The sequence below is a fragment of the Pinus tabuliformis genome, chromosome X (assembly GCF_031772625.1).
Source record: "Pinus tabuliformis cultivar Carrire ecotype Pingquan chromosome X, CPIR1, whole genome shotgun sequence".
In the NCBI taxonomy this organism is placed as follows: domain Eukaryota; kingdom Viridiplantae; phylum Streptophyta; class Pinopsida; order Pinales; family Pinaceae; genus Pinus; species Pinus tabuliformis.
The window spans coordinates 579,553,419-579,576,886 of record NC_142308.1 but is presented as its reverse complement, the minus strand read 5'-3'; the positions used below and the strand labels follow the sequence as shown (position 1 = coordinate 579,576,886).

The window sequence follows — 23,468 nt, the reverse complement described above, 5'->3', positions numbered from 1 at the left end:
GAATTTGATAGCAAGCAAAGATTCCAACTCCAACATTATTACGTCACTGCGCAGTGACATATATGATCAATATTTTCCTCCCTTATAGAGGAAAATCAATATATATGTCATTGAATAGTGACATAATAATGTTGTGGTAGCCATAGTGATTATTATGGCATGGCCAATTCACCCCAAGAAATGTTGTGGTAGCAATAGTGATTATTATGGCATGGCCAATTCACTCCAAGCAATGTTGTGGTAGCCATAATGATTATTATGGCATGGTCAATTCACCCCAAGCTGAAGGAATCTATAAGCCAGTGATAAAACAGTGTTTGCAAACTAAATCTTAAGGAATTTGATAGCAGAAGGAATTTAAGGAATTAGAATATGCTATATCCTTTTATCACATACATACGGAATTCAATTCAAAGATTAACTGAAATATTATACTTCCTTAAACAATTCTTTATTGAATTAGTGGATGATTAGAGTTATAGAGTTAATTAGATTATTCAACTTCCTTAAACACTTCTTTATTGAATTAGTGGATGATTAGAGTTATAGAGTTAATTAGAATATTCAAGGTTATATCCTTTGATCACATACATAGGGAATCCAATTCAAAGGTTGAAAAATGATCCAAAATGGTACAACTGGGTCAAATACATTATGAAAAATAACGTAAGGAGAAGTGTAAGGAGAAGTGTTAGTTAATTAGTAGAGGACACATTTCCTTTAGTTAAAGACTTAAATTTTCATGCATATCTATGCACATCTATTTAACATTATTTTTTGTCTTGCAAAGTGGTAACGCCAAGGAGAGGGTATCAACTTCAATCAATGAATGTTCACTTAGTACCACTACCAAGTTTCCTTCATGTAGCTTGTAAAATGTACTAATTTTGCTTCACAGCTGGTCATGGTACTTAACTTACTTGTCTACACCTCTAAGTGACACTACAACCCCCAAATCTCTCTAATTATTTGACCTCTTGAGCCCTTGTTAGAGTCTTCTTAGATGTGCATGAGAAAGGTTGAAAAATTATCCAAAATGGTACAACTGGGTCAAATACATTATGAAAAATAACATAAGGAGAAGTGTAAGGAGAAGTGTTAGTTAATTAGTAGAGGACACATTTCCTTTAGTTAGAGACTTAAATTTTCATGCATATCTATACACATCTTACTAACATTATTTTTTGTCTTGCAAAGTGGTAATGCCAAGGAGAGGGTATCAACTTCAATCAATGAATGTTCACTTAGTACCACTACCAAGTTTCCTTCATGTAGCTTGTCAAATGTACTAATTTTGCTTCACAGCTGGTCATGGTACTTAACTTACTTGTCTACACCTCTAAGTGACACTACAACCCCCAAATCTCTCTAATTATTTGACCTCTTCAGCCCTTGTTAGAGTCTTCTTAGATGTGCACTCATGCCTGAAGCAGAACATAACACTAGCATCCCAAATGTGCATGTTCATTCCCTATTTTAATTCCTCTTTGAAAGAACCTTATCACATTGCTTAAAATGAAATGTTCACATCTCAAGGAAAAGCATGTACTTTGCTTATGACAACCTAAAATATGCAAGTGACTAGGACAAGACTCATTTTTCTCAAGTTCAAAACATAGGGTCTTACAACCCCATTCATTCAACAATTTGAATATATTTAACCTAAACAAGGATACATACCATACTCCTTCAAAATTTGACATATGACTTCTAAAAAACTAACACTTTATTTTAACTATTAAATCTACTTACTATATACTATATTTTATTTGTACCAACTTAATGTACAAAAACAATTAAATGTTTTCAATGCAACCAAGTTAAGAACACTTGTTTCCTTCCCACATCTCAAACACTACCTTCATAAAATTTAACAACAAAATTATTGTATAGAAACAACAACCTTAAAATTAAATTTTTATTATTATGATAAATGCCAACCATAAATGTTTTTAAAATGTTTTTAAATACCACTAAAAACTTTTAGTTTCTCAAATACAACTATAATATGATATAAGTGAAAAACAATATATCGAATATTGTTTTTCACCATGAATAATTAAAATATTGTATATTACTCCACTAAAAACTTTTAGTTTTTCAAATACAACCCATTAGTTTCTCAAATACAACTATAATATGATATAAGTGAAAAACATTTAAATATTGTATATTACACCACTAAAAACTTTTAGTTTTTCAAATACAGCCCATTAGTTTCTCAAATACAACTATAATATGTAAGTGAAAAACAATCTATCGAATATTGTTTTTCACCATGAATATTTAAAATAATATATTGTTTTTCACCATGAATATTTAAAATATTGTATATTACACCACTAAAAACTTTTAGTTTTCAAATACAACCCATTAGTTTCTCAAATACAAATATTGTATAATACACCACTAAAAATTTTTAGTTTTCAAATACAACGCATTAGTTTCTCAAATACAACTATAATGTGATGCAAGTCAAAATAAAATATTGAATATTTTTTCACCATGAATATTTAAAATATTGTATATAGTTTTTTACAACCCCTAAAAACTTATAAGATCCCATTAGTTTCTCAAATACAACTATTAATACAATGTAGGTGAAAATAAAATTTTAAAATTTTGTTTTTCACCACGAAAATTTAAAATATCGTATATTTTTTTTTACAAGGGAATTTTAACATTTCGAAAAATTAAGTTTTAATTTTGTTTACAAAATTCCTTTTTTTTTACCATGAAAAGTTTAACATTTCGAAAAAATTAAGTTTTAATTTTGTTTACAAAATTCCTCCAACGAGAATGTAGTATCTATTTTCTTTTCGTAGGGCGGGAGCAAAAACAAGATTTCAAGGAACAACCAGATGATTCTCCATTTTGGTTGGAAAGGTCACAAACGAATGAAGAAAGGGGCGAGGGGCAGGGAGGGCTTTGGTTTTATCGTAGTAGTATACCTAAGGCAAGAGCTAACCAACCATACATTGGGTATTAAATGCCCCTATGTAGGCTGGCCCATCTATGTATGTCGAGCGGGTCATGAGGGCGCATCCATGTAACTCCGGCGGCCACCTTTGCCTTTCCGGCAACGAATGCGGGACCCACCAACCGCGAGCCCGGGCCCAAAATGCTATTGACTCCAAAACGACCTCGCGCCAAAACGCTATTGACTCCCGTTTGAAAATACTCTGCAACCCGCCTGGATACTCTGCAACCTGCCTGGACGAAACGCAAGAGCTCTGTTCAACCGAGGACACTGCTTCCCCTCACAGGCTGGTTCCCAGGCTCCTGGTACATTCCTGGTAAAGATTTTCTTATATGTTTAAAATTTTTTTTGGTAACTGGGCGTAAAATATTGCATACGAATATGTTCAGCAAAATTTCATTAATATTATTTGTGAAGCCAAAAACGCACCAAAAACAATTTTAAATGGATTTATGCTCCGCATATCCTTCATATACATATAAGAAAATCTTTACCAGGAATGTACCAGGAGCCCGGGAACCAGCCTGCGAGGGGAAGCAGATTCCTCGGTTGAACAGAGCTCTTGCGTTTCGTCCAGGCGGGTTGCAGAGTATCCAGGCGGGTTGCAGAGTATTTTCGAACGGGAGTCAATAGCGTTTTGGCGCGAGGTCGTTTTGGAGTCAATAGCGTTTTGGGCCCGGGCTCGCGGTTGGTGGGTCCCGCATTCGTTGCCGGAAAGGCAAAGGTGGCCGCCGGAGTTACATGGATGCGCCCCCATGACCCGCTCGACATACATAGATGGGCCAACCTACATAGGGGCATTTAATACCCAATGTATGGCTGGTTAGCTCTTGCCTACATAGATGGGCCAGCCTACATAGGGGCATTTAATACCCAATGTATGGCTAGTTAGCTCTTGCCTACATAGATGGGCCAGCCTACATAGGGGCATTTAATACCCAATGTATGGCTGGTTAGCTCTTGCCCACATTCTGTGTTCCACATAGAGAAGAGTACATGCACCTCCAGTCTCTGGTTCAAAATCCACTATTTTTTATGTAGTCGTGGTTCAAAATCCATTTTTTTTATGAGTAGGAGCATAAAACCTGAATAAGGGCATTAAATGCTCAAAAGGCCAACATTGAGGCTACTAGGGCTATTGCAAGAAGCCTCTGCCCCTGACTTGGCCCCAAGGAAATGGACATAATGATCTAGAGCCTTGACCATTGCAAAACATATGTTAAAACATATGTTAAAAGATTGAGAAGCAAGATGGATGTATGTTAAACATTTGAACTTTGGAGGGTTATCATTTGGAGGAAAAGGTAAGGCACAAGCCTAGGGAAAATTGTACATGAAAAATCACACAACTTATGGTTTTTGGATATTTGAGGGTTTTGACTATTAAAAATTTCTGCTAAAACATGTTTTGATAGATTTTGTACAGTGATAGTTTCTGCGACCTTTTAAATGAGGCAGAATTGAGGGATTCTATATTGTCGTAAGTGTAACTTTAGGCATTTTATCACACTTCGTCATATTCAAAAAGTCAATTATCAAAGAGTTTCTTCAATGATTGCTACCTTTAACACCATTAGTACTACCACAAGTACTCACAATCCCAACAAATCCTTCCAGGTATGCATTTATTTTGCCAGTATTTTCTTCCTTTAAATATGGAGTATGTCACAACCTCCAGAAACACGCCTAATGTACAATTCCATGGTTTTGAGCCTATTATTGACTATCCCTTTTACTTTCAAATTCTGCACCATGTTTTAGTGCAGCTGACTTAGGCTGGCTTCACTTTCTTAAGGTGAACTGATCCATTCAAATAAATAATTTACAGCACAAGACTTTAATCAAGATCACAATTTGGTTGTAAGTCCTTCAAAGATGTTTTTTCGAGAGATAATTTACTCACATTAGAGGTAATATATAATTTCTCAATTATCTCTGGGTGGGTGTTTAGAACAAAATTGTCTTTATGCCTCCATTTGGTTGATATAGAATTATATCAATGGAACTTTATCAAGGGAGGGGCTTTCTTTATGACCTACACAATGCACAAAACACTGTCTCTGCCTGATACATATGACAATATAGCACAATAATTGGTTGTGTTAACATGTTTTTTAAAACAATTGAACTCAGGTAGAATCAAGTGCAATTGAATTACCATTTCATGAAAAACCACAATGTGAAGGTGGGCTTGAATTTTTAATAAACACACATGGCCCTGATATCGAGTTGCCATGATTTTGATCCTTACCGCAAGGTTTCCTAAGGCTACCCTAAGGTGTTGGGTAAAGCCCTTGGGAACAGAACCTAGGTAGTTGTTGTCAAGCTCCCACTCCACAGGCCTAAGCTCCCACTCCATAGGCCTTAAGGGGAACATTGGGGTGGGGTAGGGTATGTAATATGAAATACGTGCCCTAATTTTAACTCCTACCTCCATGTGCCTTCATTATTTTCTGGTAAAGCATTTGGGAATGAAACTCCTACCTCCATGTGCCTTCATTATTTTCTGGTAAAGCATTTGGGAATGAAACTTTGGCCAATGTTGTTGAGCTCTTTGCTTCCCAAGCTTCAAGGAGAAGTTAGAATTAAGGAGTGGGATTGGGCTTGTAACACTGCACTTGGTATTCATCTCCATGTGCCAGAAGTTCAACATCTACCTCCAAGATCCCCTACAGATTCCTGGTAAAGCCCTTGGGAATGGAACCTTGGCCAATGGTTTAAAATCACTGCTTCCTAGGCCTTAAGGAGAACATGGGTTTGGTTTGGTTTGTAAAATGAGCACTAAATATTCATCTTTGGGAGCCACAAGTCCAACCCCTACCTCCATGTGTGCCATGGCTATTTTAGGATGCCTGGCAAGGGCTATCAACCTCAACCCCATTGAGTTTCTTGGCATTCATATTTTATATAACAACCAATTTCATTATGTTCATGTAGATTTATTATAGGTAAGCATGAGAAAATGTCTTTGATCTCCTAAACTCTATACATTGTATTTCTTTTTGTTGTTATATATGGGTATTTTATGCATGGGTCATATTCATCTTTGGGAGCCACAAGTCCAACCCCTACCTCCATGTGTGCCATGGCTATTCTAGGATGCTTGGCAAGGGCTATCAACCTCAATCCCATTGAGTTTCTTGGGATTCATATTTTATATAGCAACCAATTTCACTATGTTCATGTAGATTTATTATAGGTAAGCATGAGAATATGTCTTTGATCTCCTAAACTCTATACATTGTATTTTTTTGTTGTTGTTATATATGGGTATTTTATGCATGGGTTTCTTGGGATTCATATTTTATATAGCAACCAATTTCATTATGTTCATGTAGATTTAAGCATGAGAAAATGTCTTTGATCTCCTAAACTCTATACATTGTATTTATTTTTGTTGTTATATATGGGTATTTTATGTGTGGGTCATATTATACTATTTTAATGGTATTCTATTGCAAAATAGTGTTACATCATCTTCATGAATCAAGTAACATGATAAGACAATTATCTTCACAAATTATTTGTTTTTCAAATCATGCAACCCCCAAATGATAGTATCTCAAGCCTCTCTTTACTCCCCAAATGATAGTATCTCAAGCCTCCTTTTTAGTCCCCCAAATGATAGTATCTCAAGCCTCTCTTTTAGCCCCGCAAATGATAGTATCTCAAGCCTCTCTTTTAGTCCAAAATCTAAATGATAGTATCTCAGGCCTCTCTTTTAGTCCAAAATCTAACTATTTGGTGGCCACTTCTTGGGATAGTTAGGTTTGTTCACAACTGTCTCCATTTACCATTTACTAAAACAAGGCTAAGTTATTACAAATGCAATGATAAATTGTGGGACCCATAACAAGATCAGATTTATATTTACCTCATGGTGAATATTTTAGATTGTGTCACTATGGGTTCTTGGATAGATGGTAAATAAGGGATATCATATTTATATTTACCTCATGGTGAATATTTTAGATTGTGTCACTATGGGTTCTTGGATAGATGGTAAATAAGGGATGTTTCACAATCCTCAATAAGGTTCAAATCCCTAGGGACACATTTTTCTCCTCGAGTGCCATCTTACCTATGAAATTAGGTTGTCTTAAGTTGTTCTTGGATAGATGGTAAATAAGGGATGTTTCACAATCCTCAATAAGGTTCAAATCCCTAGGGACACATTTTTCTCCTCGAGTGCCATCTTACCTATGAAATTAGGTTGTCTTAAGTTGTTGTTGCTTTGTTCAAAGTCTTTCTCCGCTAAATGGATATTTTTTGAGTGATGTAATCCGATTACATTTCATTGTGATATTCTCATAATGGGAAAGGGAATGTTTGTTTCATAGTGATATTTGAGTGATGTAGTCCGATTACATTTCATTGTGATATTCTCATATTGGGAAAGGGAATGTTTGTTTCATAGTGATAATGGGAAGTATCTTGCCAGATTACATTTCATTGTGATATTCTCATATTGGGAAAGGGCATGTTTGTTTCATAGTGATAATGGGAAGTTTCATTGTGATATTCTCATATTGGGAAAGGGCACGTTTGTTTCATAGTGATAATGGGAAGTATCTTACCAAAATAATTTATTTGACAAACATTCTAGCTTGCTTTGGTGGTGTGGCTATCATAAGTTCACCTACAAACTAAAATAAGCTTTTATATGAAATGACTTAGGCCCTTTATATTGGATATTAGTGGCCCTTAGGAAATATTTTCGGTGAATGGACCAACACGTGGGTAATATTGGATACCCAACCTTTCTTCACAAACCCAAATGATATTATATTTGTTAAGCCATTTTGAAATTTGACCCTTTTCAATGTTACAAGCCCCCCTACTATTGAAATTGAACAAAACTCAAAACTCACATTAATTTAGGACAATATCTTACTGATGTGAAAACATTTCTTTTTGAAATGTTGGGAGTATGGCTACACCACCCTTTTCTTCTATTGAAATTGAAGAAAACTCACACTAATTTACGACAAATTTAGGACAATATCTTACATATATTGAGTAATTTTGACCATTAGTCAGGATTGTGTGCTAACCTTGTACATATATGATTTTCTCACACTTTATTCCTTTCTTCCCATTATGGGAGACACAGATGTTGAGTGGGTTATTAACTTATTTTCAATGTTTCAAAAATAGTGTACAACAATAAATCAACAAGGATTTGAAAAATAAGTTGGGAAAAAAGGGGGCAAAAATGGAAAAATTTGCAAAAACTAAGAAATTATGTTTTTTCTTATCACCAGTTTCGATAACACTCATTATTATCATAACTTACTTTTTGTTATTTAGGGTAAAAATCCTTTGACATGTCATAATTTCAGGTATATGATAAAAATGTATCTCTATGAGAGAAAAATAGATTTTCTCCTCTCAATAAGAGTGGAGGATGAAGTCTTCACCACCACGTTATGGATTATTTTGTTTGTTTGATGTGTCTGATGCCTAGTTTTAAAAATCAGTCTAGTTGAATCGAAAATTGGTCAAACTGGTCGGTTAGCTCCCTAAGATATCAAACCAACCTAACAAATCTGATCTGTTGGTTGGTGAGGACCGATAGGGTACCAAATCGACCGGTTCGACTGATTTTCTACTTGACCGACCGATTTTTGTAAAAAATCAACTGGTTAGAAATCCACATGGTTGGGCATGTTGATGGGATTCATATGTGCTTTTTGGAGGTGTATTTTGGCAATCCATGGTAGTTTCCCTTCTTAATATGCCCCCCTAAGCTTATAAAAGAATGCCTAATCTCCTATTTGCCTCACACATTTGATTTCTACTTTTTGCGTGCACCGAAAATTGGTTAATTGGTCAAACCAGTCGGTTATCTCCTTGAGATATCAAACCAGCCTAAAAAATATGATCTATTGGTTGGTGAGGACCGATAGGGTGCCAAATCAACCGGTTCAGCCGATTTTATACTTGACCAACCGATTTTTGTAAAATATCGATGGGTTAGAAATCCACATGGTTGGGCATGTTGATGGGATTCCTATGTGTTTTTTGGAGGTGTTTTTTAGTAATCCATGGTAGGTTCCCTTCTTAATATGCCCCTCTAAGATTATAAAAGAATGCCTAATATGCTATTTGCCTCACACATTTGATTTTTAGTTTTTGTGTGCATATGAGAGCTTGGATAGTTTTGCAACAACATTGAGTTGTGGAGCAACAACAATAATTTTGGAGGTTCTTTGTCATCTTGGAGCTAGTTTGGAGTTGTCTAGTGGAGTTGGGGGTGTTGATCCCAATGCAGATCTGGTATTTGAACAAAGAGTTGAAGGAAGTGAACCAACAAGGCCAAACATGGGACATGGTAACTCATGAGGGAAGCAATAGTTATGCAACTTGATGAACTTGTGCTTCTAGTTTTTCTAGGCAAAGTGTTGTTTCTCATGCTACTACTAGTATTTCTATTGAGGTTGGAGAGGAGTTTGAGGAGTCTCTGAGGCAATGCACTCCAACCTTTAGTGTCTTGCACAAATATTTCTCATTCTTAATTTTGATATTTTATCAATTTGAGAAAAACGAAGTTTGTTGGGAGATATTTCTATCGATACAAGGTGAGATGATGGAGAAAACTCAACTGCAAGACTGTTCAATATTCTGGAACAAGTTCTGACATGTGTTTGGAATGTCTTCTTGGCTGTTGATGCCCATTGCCAAGAAGCGATCCATCCAAGATGAATCTTTGTTCTTGCAGGACGTTTTTTTCTGAAGCATCTGTGTGAAGAATGGCCGGTTTTATGACAATGCTTACATGGATGAAGATCAAAACAGTGATCTTTCAAATGGCCAACTCGGTCACAGTGTTGGCATTTCACGATCTGTTGTTGTTGTTGTTGTGGAAGAGGGGCAGAATCTGGAACAGCTGAAGCTGAACTGTCATGAAGAGCAGGTGAACTGTCATGAATGAATCCAGCACTCTGAAACTGAATGGGCTTGGTGTAGTCTGGAATATGAAAGGACAAGTCCTTGTCATATCCAAGACCAGTTATGTGCTTGTTGTGGACAAGCTGTTCCCAAGGTCTGATGATGGGCTTGGGAAGTGCAGACTGAGTTTCTGCATCTACATATACAACTACTGCTTTATTTGAATGAACTGTAATATTATTAACATGCTGCTGATGGGTGGTTGTCTCAATTTTTTGAACAAAAATAGGTTCAGAATGGTGTCTATTTTGATGTCACTCTTCTTGCTGTAGCTGTGATTCAAGCTGCAAAAAATCGATCTTTTCCTGTGCATTTTGTAGACATGTCTGAATTTCTGAGAGAGATCCTTTGCTGATTTGTAATGTGTCATCAATAGTAGATAATATTAGAGTTTTAAGGAGTTGTAATACTTCACTGGTTCTGGCCATTTTTTTCTTCAAGGTCTGATTTACACCTTAAAAAACTGATCACAACTACTACTCAATGCAGAAAAGTAATATCTACTCACAGTACACAGCAATATCCTTTATGAATGTCAGCAAATGATCAGTGTGCAACATAAAAGATTACAATCAGCTCACCAAAATCTTTATGCAGCAGTGGAATCAAGGAATCAATGCACTATAATGAGTTTTATATACAATGCCACAATTGGGGCAGCAACAACTGCAAACTTGTTTGGATCCTTCAGAAATGATGGTTATCAAAACTTCAATAATTATAACACTATGTCATGGGCATTCTTTTAACTGTAATTTACAGTGGTCAACCTCGGCAAAGCATTTAAACATATGAATGGCACTAGCAATTAAATCAGATCCAACTATAGGGACAGAAGCACAGAATCTCGGTTGCAAATGGAATTCGAACTATTCAAAGTGTATTTGAAACCAATCACCATACCATTGGATCGTATACCATTCAGGCCTCAAACGTATTTAGGTAGCTTTAATAGAAATGTCTCAGTTCTTTGATGGAATGGATGAGGATGGAAATCTTCAAAATACCAATGAAAATGAGAAACCTTTGGATGTGCCTTTAAAGTGCGGGCAATCCTTGAAGTTGTTGAATTTTGTTGCTGTACACGAAGATGCAGGGTCTTTATGCCACGAAGAAACAAGTACGCTGCATTTGGACTTAATACACCTCCCAAGACATTGTGCAAAGCATGTACTGTGCCAATAACCTTGTTTGAACCACTCAAACTGTCTGCAAGAACATCATTATGACCTGCAATATATTTAGTTACCAAAAGCAATACAATATCTGCGCCGAGTGCTAACAGGCGTTGCAAAAGTACAATCTATACAAACCAATACACCCTTTTTATGACAAATCTTGGAGACCAGCTCAATATCAATACATCAGAGATGAGGGTTTGTGTATCAAATGAATTAAGCCATCATTCTTCGAACAACACTGGGAGCCAACGGTTCAATTCGTTATGGATGCTACGTATTCAGGCTCAGAGAGAATTCGAATCAAATTCTGAGAAAAATTATGCCTGCATGTCCACCAATATTTCTCCAACCAACGCTTATGCCAAACTAACATACATACTCAACGACCAATGCAAAAAGAGCAGGTTTGATCATTCAATGCAGGTATTGACACCATATAACCAGCATATTGCGTTCAACTATTCAACTTTGCATTCAACATACCATGGAACATGCACGTTTTCCACACGAGATATACAGGAATACATTTGCCACCCTTGCAAGAGTCACAACAACATTACTTGCAATGCCAATGTGTCAATATGAATCTGGAAGATCATAACAGTGTTATATGAACCAAACAACACAAACACATATATAAAGCACTGAATAGATATTGCACCAGCAGAATTGGATTGTGAATCAAGGGAGTCGAAATATTTAGTTTTCACTGTCAAACAGCTCAAAAACGCTAGTTTTCTTTTTCTTCAAATCGCCATCGCATACTGTTAAAAGGCTCGAAATGATCCCCTTACTGACTAATTCTTCAGCATCAAAACGCACGTTACTTGCCTGCGTGGTATGTCAGCATCTTAGTTGATTACAAAATTGTGACCACCTTTTACACAACAAAAATTAGTTCCGAGAATACTCGAGTATTAATGAAGCGAGCAGATCAACCGTTGACAGGATCCATTTATGTGAAAACAGAAGATTTACATTTTGGAATGATAAGGTCAAATTGGAGTTGGCTGCATGAGCAAGTATTTATTTGGGGAAGGGACGCAAATCCCCAGCCCGATTTAGTTGAACAGACACACACAATTGAAGACTCAGTAACTACTACTAGTAATAGTAGATGGATCCAAGTCGTCCATCAAGACATGAACTATTTCTTCATGATGGGAGTGAGTCAACCGATTTTCTATGAGCAAATATTTACGGACCCAAAACCAAAAAGAAAGGATCATCCGTGAAAACGTGGCACATTTCCTACATCATCAATACGATCAGCTGAAAGAGACTGGAGGCTGTCGCTTCGTGAGCACTTCAAATTCGCTTCATAAATTAAAATCTGAGCATTTGGGTACTGTTCCGGCCCCTTCTTATCTGCTTCCCCACCCAAATAAATAACATCTTAGAGTCCCTTTTTTTTATGTGGGTCTCAAGCCTGAGGAACATAAATTACCCATGAATGTTGCACAAGGTTTGCACGCGTATGGCGACATAAGAAGTTGGGGCAGGTAAAAATTGTTTCAGCAAATACCCAGCTCATCAATTGTGTGGAGAACGATGGAAAAGACGCAGTGACACCATCGCCATCGATGCTTCCTACAATTAAAGCCCGAAACTTTATGTGAAAACGCGGTCAAAGGTTAAACGCCATGGAAATCTTCTTTGCAAATGACTTTGCAAATTCTATAAGAGCATTTCATGGCAAGCCAATTCACTCATCACATTCTGTGAGAACAGGTCGCTTGCATCGTCTGCCTTGGATGTAGCAATCTCTACTCTAATATAATATCTAAGTTCTAAAAAAATCATCAGCAATCTTGCAGTTGAGTTCTATAATTCTAGAGCTCTGAATTGGCTTGAAGATGTTGAGGCCTTACTACAATGTGCACGTTGACATGTATGAACGCGAAAAGAAAAAATGCAGCAGCAAATTTTTGGTTTTGGTAACCGACATTACGTCAAGTTTACTGTTTGTTGTGATCGTGCTATTAACAATCGAACCTTCCGTTTTCTCTAGAGATGACCGACTATTTGATCAGTCCATGGTTGTCAAGCTGGTTTGCAGGCATACTCGATACCCCGCTCGCTGTGTCTCGTCGATGATTTCCTATACCAAAAATCTGACGTCGACCCAATTTGGATGGAGGAGAGCAGGTGGTCATGACCTTTCCAGGTTCGGAAGAATACCTATATTCATTGGAGTCCATATCTTCTCTTTGGAAATGGAAGTGTGTTTTCTCTGTACTACTATTTCTCCTACTACTCTGCCTAAATTTTGCAGCAATGGATCTTCCCATTAAAGGTTCTTGCTACTTTTCTTTTCCTATTTTTTACACTTTATGCACCTCGTGTCATCCCATGGAATGCCTGGGAATGGCTGTTGGTCCACCTAATCACATGATATTGATAGCTATTTGTTTTTCCTTTTTTTTAGTAAACGAGTGTCGAAAAAGGGTTTGCAACAATTGTGTTAAACTAGGTTTCCGATGAGCAGATGGTGACCTATTTCAAATTGGGGACGACCTCGGAGGAAAACCAAATGATGAAAGTATCTACCTTAAGGCAAATCAAGTCTCCAAAAATGAGGATAATGAGGATGGCTATTGGGGTCATTTTTTCTACAAATTATCAAATGGTATGTTTCATACCACACACCACTCACCACACAAAAAACACATCCTCTGTTATAGTAACCACCAAGCTTAACAGATACTTTAGCACACAACATCACAATTTCCAAAATAAAACAAATATGCCTGTAGACTAACCTAGTAACCTATCTTGTTCACACCATCCTCAATGTTAAACAAACACCAAATTGGACTAGTTTTTGAACTCTAACCCTAGAAGGCCCGAATTTTGGCCCTAGTCATAAGACTTGATTTATTTTAGCCATGACCTAGGATTGCCTCATACTGTAAACTCAATTTATTTATATATGTACATATTCTCCATATCTATGTTTTAAATTTCCTCTCTGATTTATTTTTTCTCAAATTTGGTCACAGATTGCAAAGGGTATCCTTTCCTCCTCCTTTCTCTTACGCACCCCACAAGCGCAAATACAGACACTCATGCTTGTATAAAAAAAGATATCATATGATAAGTATTGATCATGCAAAACCAAATGAATCATGTGAAAAGAAGGAGAAATTGGTTGCTTATCATGTCTATTTGTATGAGTTTGTTGTAGCTGCTACAACCACCCTCCAAAATTTTGGCCTGCACCAATTTCAAACCCTCCCTTGAAGAGTTTCACTTGATGACTACATGCATTCAGGTTCACTCCTTGAGCTCATGTGAGTCTTTACATTCACCTTGCTTGTTTATTGCATTCAAGCCCCTACATGTTGATGTCTAAGTCATGCTTGTGACCGTGTTCTGGTTATGCTCAAAGTCTTTGATTCATATGTGTCTATTGTGTTCTCGATGAGAGCATCTATCGCACTCACAATCGGAGTCACATTCACTGTCGTGCAAGCATCGCCTCGATCATGAACGATCAATCACGAGTTTCGCTCTTGTCGCTTACATCGTTGGTAAATCATGTTGAACATATGTATCTAGATGGTTTGGTCGTTTCGTCGTCAAGTCATGTGAGTGTCATGCGAGTGTATGTTCATATGATCACCTATGCATGTTTCGAATGTTCACACACTTAGTCATTTTTACTGAAGTTCTGATGACCAGACTCCTGACTGATAGTCGGACCATCACCCTACTTTCGACTCGATTGACTGTTAACCAGAACAATGCGGGAGCACCAAGCTAGTCCTTTCAAGCTGCACCTCCCTCAAGAAACTCAATCAACTATCATGCTAGCCACCCGGACAGTCGGACCCGACAGTCACCTCGGGACTGACTCCCTTCGAAATTTGCGCAGAGGCCATTGACCTCCCCCGTTCAACTGACTGAGGAAATTGCGTAGACAGGTCGGACAACCACCAAGTGGTTGTAGCTGCTACAACCACCCTCCAAAATTATGGCCTGCACCAATTTCGGAACCTCCCTTGAAGAGTTTCACTTGATGACTGCATGCACTCAGGTTCACTCCTTGAGCTCGTGTGAGTCTTTACATTCACCTTGCTTGTTTATTGCATTCAAGTCCCTACATGTTGATGTCTAAGTCATGCTTGTGACCGTGTTCTGGTTATGCTCAAAGTCTTTTCTTCGTATGTGTCTATTGTGTTCTCGATGAGATCATCTATCGCACTCACACATGGAGTCACATTCACTGTCGTGCAAGCATTGCCTCGATCATGAACAATCAATCACGAGTTTCGCTCTTGTCGCTTACATCGTTGGTAAATCATGTTGAACATATGTATCTAAATGGTTTGGTTGTTTCGTCGTCAAGTCATGCGAGTGTGTGTTCATATGATCACCTATGCATGTTTCGAATGTTCACACGCTTAGCCATTTTTACTGAAGTTCTGATGACCAGACTCCTGACTGATAGTCGAACCATCACCCTACTTTCGACTCGATTGACTGTTAACTAGAACAATGCAGGAGCACCAAGCTAGTCCTTTCAAGCTGTACCTCCCTCAAGTAACTCAATCAACTCTCATGCTAGCCACTTGGAGAGTCGGACCCGACAGTCACCCCAGGACTAACTCCCTTAAAAATTTGTGCAGAGGCCATTGACCTCCCCTGTTCAACTGACTAAGGAAATTGCGTAGACAGGTCGGACAACCACCAAGTGACCATCCATGTCTCCTTCAAAAAATTGTGCAATTTTCTGAGTCAATCATCTGGACAATTGACTGAATATTCATATCAGAAATTGCGCAGTGCTCATGAGCAAGAATTCCACTACCCATCAGTCATCTCATCTCAGAAATTGCACAGAGATGATGAGCAGGTCGGCCTCCCAGCCTCTGTGCATTTTTTCCAACCAGCAACTCATAGCAATAGATAACTTGTTCCCTCCAGGAATTGTGCAGTTTCTGCTGCCAGTGACTGAGTAGCCAATTGCGAGTTCCCTCTAGGAATTGTGTAGTTTTGGGTGCCATTAAACCCAGCAATCAACTGGCAGTTCCATTTGGGAATTTCGTATTTTTGATTGCCAATGAGCCAGTAGCCATCTGGAAGTTCCCTCTAGGAATTGCACAGATCTGGCTGCCAGTCTCTCGCGCAGTGCCCCAGAAAAACTGCACAATCCCTACCTACTGACGCTTCATGTAGCCCAGCCCATTCCTCTGGAAAATTGTACAAATCTGGATTTCTGTAACGACCTATCTATAATATAGAGAACACAAGAATATTAGCATGCATACAATGCAAGCATATGATAGCTACATATGCATGTATCGCATGCACCGCACTAGTATTTATATACTGAATTAACTATAAGTATTAAGTATCATGACACTCCTTCAAATAGAAGTTATATTCACCCATCAACACCCATATTGCTTAATGCATCATGATTAATGGGTAGATACCAATGATATAAATTTAAAATATATAACGTAAAAATAATTATAAAGAGATAGATGTTAAAAATTAAGTTAATGTTAAAAGATGGTTATAAAATTATATATCTTAGAATATTAATAAATTATATTAATAAAATAATAAAATGATAAAAAATAAATTAAAGATAAGGTACCTAGTATGAACCTAGGACCTTTATATTAAAAACAAACAAAAAAGAATATTAAACCAAAACTCATAATACGTATCAATATACCTTTAAAAAGAAATACATATCACGTGACATGGGAAGGGTGTCATCATAAGGAGAAGTGGTGGGTTGCTAGTGGAGGGGGCGACCACAGCAAAGAAACAACATATAGGGGGCAGGGAATATTTTTGGAGGGGAGGGGGAGCAGAAGAAAGAACCAAGGGAAGAAACATACTAAAGAGGGGTGAAATTTATAAATGGGAGTTACCAACAGAAGGAGAGCCTTATTGTTCTAAGGTTTCTAGGCACGGGGGAACAATCTGCTTCAATTGAGAAGCTTACTAGACTGAGTATCGAGGTTATGCTTAGTTTGGCTGGGTAGTTTCGTTCTTTTGCTCCAGGAGCAGCTTGAGGCATCATCAACCACATGAATACAGGTAGGTACTCCATACCAAACTGAGTAATTTAGTTATATGAATGTTGGTTAAGTCATTTAAGATGCAAGCATATTTGAAGAAAACACATATTATGTTTTAGAGCTTTACATTTCTAGTTATATGACTTAGAGCCTTACATTAAAAATGGAGGCCGCGCGAACGCGAAGCTCCGCTGCCACAAATTATGACGTGCACTCTCCTCAGTGGGAGATGCTAGGTAAACCCCCCTCCCAAGTGTAAGGAGGTTGCCTTCCTAGGCCATTGACCTTCCGGATTATCGATTGACCTCACCCAGGTAAGTATCGGGAGCAGAAGAAAGAACTAAGGGAAGAGACATACTGAAGAGGGGGGCCATTTAAAGTCATGGAAAGACTTGGGCGTGTCGCCTATTGTCTTGCACTGCCACCTCACTTGTATAAAGTCCATAATGTATTTCATGTATCTGTATTAAGGCATTACATAGATGACCAATCTCATAACCTTCAATGGAAGGAACTGCAGGTATCGGACGAAGGAATCATATTGGTCGAACCATTATGTATACTGGAACGTAGGGTTCAACAGCTCAAGAATCATCTGGTAGACCAAGTTAAGGTCTAGTGGGACAAGTATAGTCCTGGATCAGCTACTTGGGAAGATATGGAGATCATATGTCAAAAATACCCCAACAACTTGTGTCAATTTTGAAGAACTTTAAACCATGCTTTGTATATATTTACTTTACTTTAAATCAGAAACTCAGAACCATTTTAGAATGACCATATATAGACATAAACTTTTGTGACATGATATCTGTTTAATTCTCCTAGTACATGGATACCAAGATGGAATATGTTATTGATCTTACTCAATTATAGTTATCAGGGTAAAGTTTAAATATTTGACTAATTTTGCTTTGATGAAAATTAAGATATTATAATTTTGTTTCATTTATGCATATCAATATGATTGATAAGATAGAAATCAAAGAATGATTACATTTTAATATGAAATCTAATGACATCAATAGAATATGGGAAAGTATGTTATACTGTAGTTGACATGTATGAATTATACATAAGCTATTTGTTTTTTAATATGTTAATGCACATTTTATAAATGCATGGACAAGTGTTTATGATTGCAGATAATATCCATTACCAAAATGACCACGTGATGACAGAAACTTCAGAACAATTAAGGCTCAAAGAGATTCCATGATAGGGTGTTGACCCTGGTCCCACTGGAAGGGGTGGAGGTGTTGCCCGCCGTTTATCGTCCGAACCCTGGAGTCATGGGAGGACTGTGCGAAATCATGCTCCCCTAGACGTGTGATGATGATTGCCGAATGCCTACTATGAATCAGGTCAGTATAGCCAACGCTGCCATCCTTAGAGTTTATGAATGGTTAGGTTAGTATAACTGATGCCATGGCATACTCCAGTGGAGAACAGATAGGATGGGGGTGGAAGAGATTAGGAAGGATAGGATGATTTTGTAATAGCTGGGGAACCTGATTGAAGTAAGGCATGATCATTAAAGTTATAAACCTAGAAGTATTCAAAACACCAATTTTATAGTGTCCTCACATTAAGTAATAATTTAACCTCGATACACAATCCTAAGAAGAATGTACTAATTGCTATCATAAGTATTCATATAAGATAAAAACTCTAACTTCGAGATGAATTTTTCTGGGGGGAGTGTATGTAACGACCTATCTATAATATAGAGAACACAAGAATATTAGCATGCATACGATGCGTGCATATGATAGCTACATATTCATGTATTTCATGCACCGCACTAGTATTTATATACTGAATTAACTATAAGTATTAAGTATCATGACACTCCTTCAAATAGAAGTTATATTTACCCATCAACACCCATATTGCTTAATGCATCATGATTAATGGGCAAATACCAATGATATAAATTTAAAATGTATAACGTAAAAATAATTATAAAGAGATAGATGTTAAAAATTAAGCTAATCTTAAAAGATGGTTATATAATTATATATCTTAGAATATTAATAAAATAATAAAATGATAAAAAATAAATTAAAGATAAGGTACCTCGTATGAACCTAGGACCTTTACATTAAAAACAAACAAAAAAGAATATTAAACCAAAACTCATAATACGTATCAATATACCTTTAAAAAGAAATACATATCACGTGACATGGGAAGGGTGTCACCATAAGTAGAAGCGGTGGGTTGCTGGTGAAGGGGGCGGCCACTGTAAAGAAATAACATATAGGGGGCAGGGAACAGTTTTGGAGGGGAGGGGAGTAAAAGAAAGAACCAAGGGAAGAAACATACTGAAGAGGGGCAGAATTTATAAACGGGAGTTACCAACAGAAGGAGAGCCTTGTTTTTCTAAGGTTTCTGGCACATGGGAACAATCTGCTTCAATTGAGAAGCTTACTGGACTGAGTATCGAGGTTATGCTCAGTTTGGCTGGGTGGTTTCAGTCTTTTGTTAAGAGAAGCAGGAGCAGCTTGAGGCATCATCAACCACAGGAATACAGGCAGGTACTCCATACCAAACTGAGTAATTTAGTTATATGAATGTTGGTTAAGTCATTTAAGTTGCAAGTAGATTTGAAGAAAACACATATTATGTTTTAGAGCTTTACATTTCTAGTTAAATGACTCAGAGCCTTACATTAAAAATGGAGGCCGTGTGAACGCGAGCCTCTGCTACAACAAATTATGTCGTGCACTCTCCTCAATGGGAGATGCTAGGTAAACCCCCCTCCCAAGTGCAATGGAGGTGGCCTTCCTAGGCCATCAAGCTTCTGGATCATCGATTGACCTCACCTAGGTAAGTATCGAGAGCGGAAGAAAGAACCAAGGGAAGAGACATACTGAAGAGGGGGACCATTTAAAGTTGTGGAAAGAGTTGGACCTGTCACCTATCGTCTTGCACTGCCACCTCACTTGCATAAAGTTCATAATGTATTTCATGTATCTGTATTAAGGCATTACATAGCTGACCAATCTCATAACCTTCAATGGAAGGAACTACAGGTATCAGATGAAGGAATCATATCAGTCGAACCATCACGTATACTGGAACATACGGTTCGACAGCTCAGGAATCGTCTGATAGACCAAGTTAAGGTCTAGTGGGACAAGTATAGTCCTGGGTCAGCTACTTGGGAAGATACGGAGATCATATGTCAAAAATACCACAACTTGTGTCAATTTTGAAGAACTTTAAACCATGCTTTTTATATATTTACTTTACTTTAAATCAGAAACTCAAAACCATTTTAGAATGACCATATATAAACATGAACTTTTATGACATGATATTTGTTTAATTCCACTAGTACATGGATACCAAGACGGAATATGTTATTGATCTTACTCAATTATAGTTATCAGGGTAAAGTTTAAATATTTGATTAATTTTGTTGTTGATGAAAATTAAGATATTATAATTTTGTTTCATTTATGCATATCAATATGATTGATGAGATAAAATTCAAAGAATGATTACATTTTAATATGAAAGCTAATGACATCAATAGAATATGGCAAAGTATGTTATACTGTAGTTGACATGTATGAATTATACATAAGCTATTTGTTTTTAAATATGTTAATGCACATTTTATAAATGCATGGACAAGTGTTTATGATTGCAGATAATATCCGTTACCAAAATGACCACGTGATGACAGAAACTTCAGAAAAATCAAGGCTCAAAGAGATTCCATGATAGGTTGTTAACCCTGGTCCCACTGGGAGGGGTGGAGTTGTTGCCCACCATTTATCCTTCGAACCCTGGAGTCATGGGAGGGCTATGCGAATCACACTCCCATAGACGTGTGATGATGATTGTCGGATGCCTACTGGGAATCAGGTTGGTATAGCCGACGCTGCCATCCTTAGATTTTATGAATGGTTAGGTCAGTATAACTGATGCCATCTAACCAGAAATGTAAAGCTCTAAAACATAATATGTGTTTTCTTCAAATCTGCTTGCAGCTTAAATGACTGAACCAACATTCATATAACTAAATTACTCAGTTTGGTATGGAGTACCTACCTGTATTCCTATGCTTGATGATGCCTCAAGATGCTCCTGCTTCTGTTACCAAAAGACAGAAACCACCCAGCCAAACTGAGCATAACCTCGATACACAGTCCAGTAAGCTTCTCAATTGAAGCAGACTGTTCCCCCATGCAGAAACCTTAGAACAACAAGGATCTCCTTCTGTTGGTAACTCCCGTTTATAAATTTCGCCCCTCTTCAGTATGTTTCTTCCCTTGGTTCTTTCTTCTGCTCCCCCTCCCCTCCAAAATTGTTCCCTGCCCTCTATATGCCGCTTCTTGGCAATGGCCGCCCCCTCCACCACCAACCCACTACTTCTCCTTATGGTGACACCCTTCCCATGTCACGTGATATGTATTTCTTTTTAAAGGTATATTGATACGTATTATGATTTTTGGTTGAATATTCTTTTTTGTTTGTTTTTAATATAAAGTTCCTAGGTTCATACTAGGTACCTTATCTTTAATTTATTTTTTATCATTTTATTATTTTACTAATATAATTTATTAATATTCTAAGATATATAATTATATAACCATCTTTTAAGATTAGCTTAATTTTTAACATCTATCTCTTTATAATTATTTTTATGTTATACATTTTCAATTTATATCATTGGTATTTGCCCATTAATCATGATGCATTAAGCAATATGGGTGTTGATGGGTGACTACTATTTGGAGTGTCATGATATTTAATACTTATAGTTAATTTAGTATATAAATACTAGTGCGGTGCATGCGATACATTCATATGTATCAATCATATGCATGCTAATATTGTTGTGTTCTCTATATTATAGATAGGTCGTCACATAGACTCTGATACCAAATGTAAGGCTCTGAGTCATCTAACCAGAAATGTAAAGCTCTAATACATAATATGTGTTTTCTTCAAATCTTCTTGCAGCTTAAATGACTTAACCAACATTCATATAACTAAATTACTCAGTTTGGTATGGAGTATCTACCTATATTCCTGTGGTTTATGATGCCTCAAGTTGCTCCCGCTTTTGTTACCAAAAGACCGAAACCACCCAGCCAAACTAGGCATAACCTCGATACTCAGTCTATTAAGATTCTCAATTGAAGCAAAGTATTCCCTCGTGCCCAGAAACCTCAGAACAACAAGGCTCTCCTTTTGTTGGTAACCCTCGTTTATAAATTTCGCCCCTCTTCAGTATGCTTCTTCCCTTGGTTCTTTCTTCTGCTCCCCCTCCCCTCCAAAACTATTCCCTACGCCCTATATGTTGTTTCTTTGCGGTGGCTGCCCCCTCCACCAGCAACCCACCACTTCTCCTTATGGTGACACCCTTCCCATGTCCTGTGATATGTATTTGTTTTTAAGGGTATATTGATACGTATTATGAGTTTTGGTTTAATATTCTTTTTTGTTTGTTTTTAATATAAAGGTCCTAGGTTCATACTAGGTACCTTATCTTTAATTTATTTTTTATCATTTTATTATTTTATTAATATAATTTATTAATATTCTAAGATATATAATTATATAACCATCTTTTAAGATTAGCTTAATTTTTAACATCTATCTCTTTATAATTATTTTTACATTATACATTTTAAATTTATATCATTGGTATCTGGCCATTAATCATGATGCATTAAGCAATATGGGTGTTTATGGGTGAATATAAATACTACTGCGGTGCATGCGATACATGCATATGTAGCTATCATATGCATGATATTCTTGTGTTCTCTATATTATAGATAGGTCGTTACAATGTCCAACCCCTGCTGATTGTTCGTTCCAGAAAATGCATAGAGCATGCCTAGCTTTCCCTCTTGTAGCTGGACTGTCCCTCCAAAAATTTGGGCAAATTTGCCTCCGAGCCGAGCTAGACCTCGCAGATAGTCACTGTCGACTCAGATTGTCTGTCTCCATTTCTGAGTGACTCTTACGTAGTTTTCAGTAGTAGTTTCCTGGAGCCATCATCTCGCATCATAGCTCTACTGCCTCTCCCAGTCACCGGCATTCGAATGATCATGTGTCATGATATACTAGGAGGTTTTGGATTTGATGTCGTCTCGTCATGAGTTATTTCAAGTACAAGTACACCAAAAAACATGCTAAGATGATGAATAGTATGAATGAAGGGAGCACATGCAGATGGACAGGTTCACCAACGGACGAATGAACGAAGCATGCGAAGCGACGAACATAATGAAAATGCACCTTCGCGAACAATTGAGCATGTCAAGCCTTCCAACATGAAAGCAAGGA

General features: G+C 37.2%; 1 long non-coding RNA gene and 2 other non-coding genes across 3 annotated transcripts in view; all 3 read right to left on the bottom strand.

The window, feature by feature from the left end:
* LOC149141335 (uncharacterized) overlaps window positions 1-23,468 on the bottom strand; it is a 98,163-nt gene that overhangs the window by 53,144 nt on the left and 21,551 nt on the right. The window lies entirely within an intron of this gene.
* On the bottom strand, window positions 17,317-17,475 carry LOC149141337 (U1 spliceosomal RNA). Its single transcript, XR_016265327.1, has one exon. It is a non-coding gene; the product is annotated as a U1 spliceosomal RNA (small nuclear RNA).
* Window positions 19,834-19,993, bottom strand: LOC149141336 (U1 spliceosomal RNA). Its single transcript, XR_016265428.1, has one exon. It is a non-coding gene; the product is annotated as a U1 spliceosomal RNA (small nuclear RNA).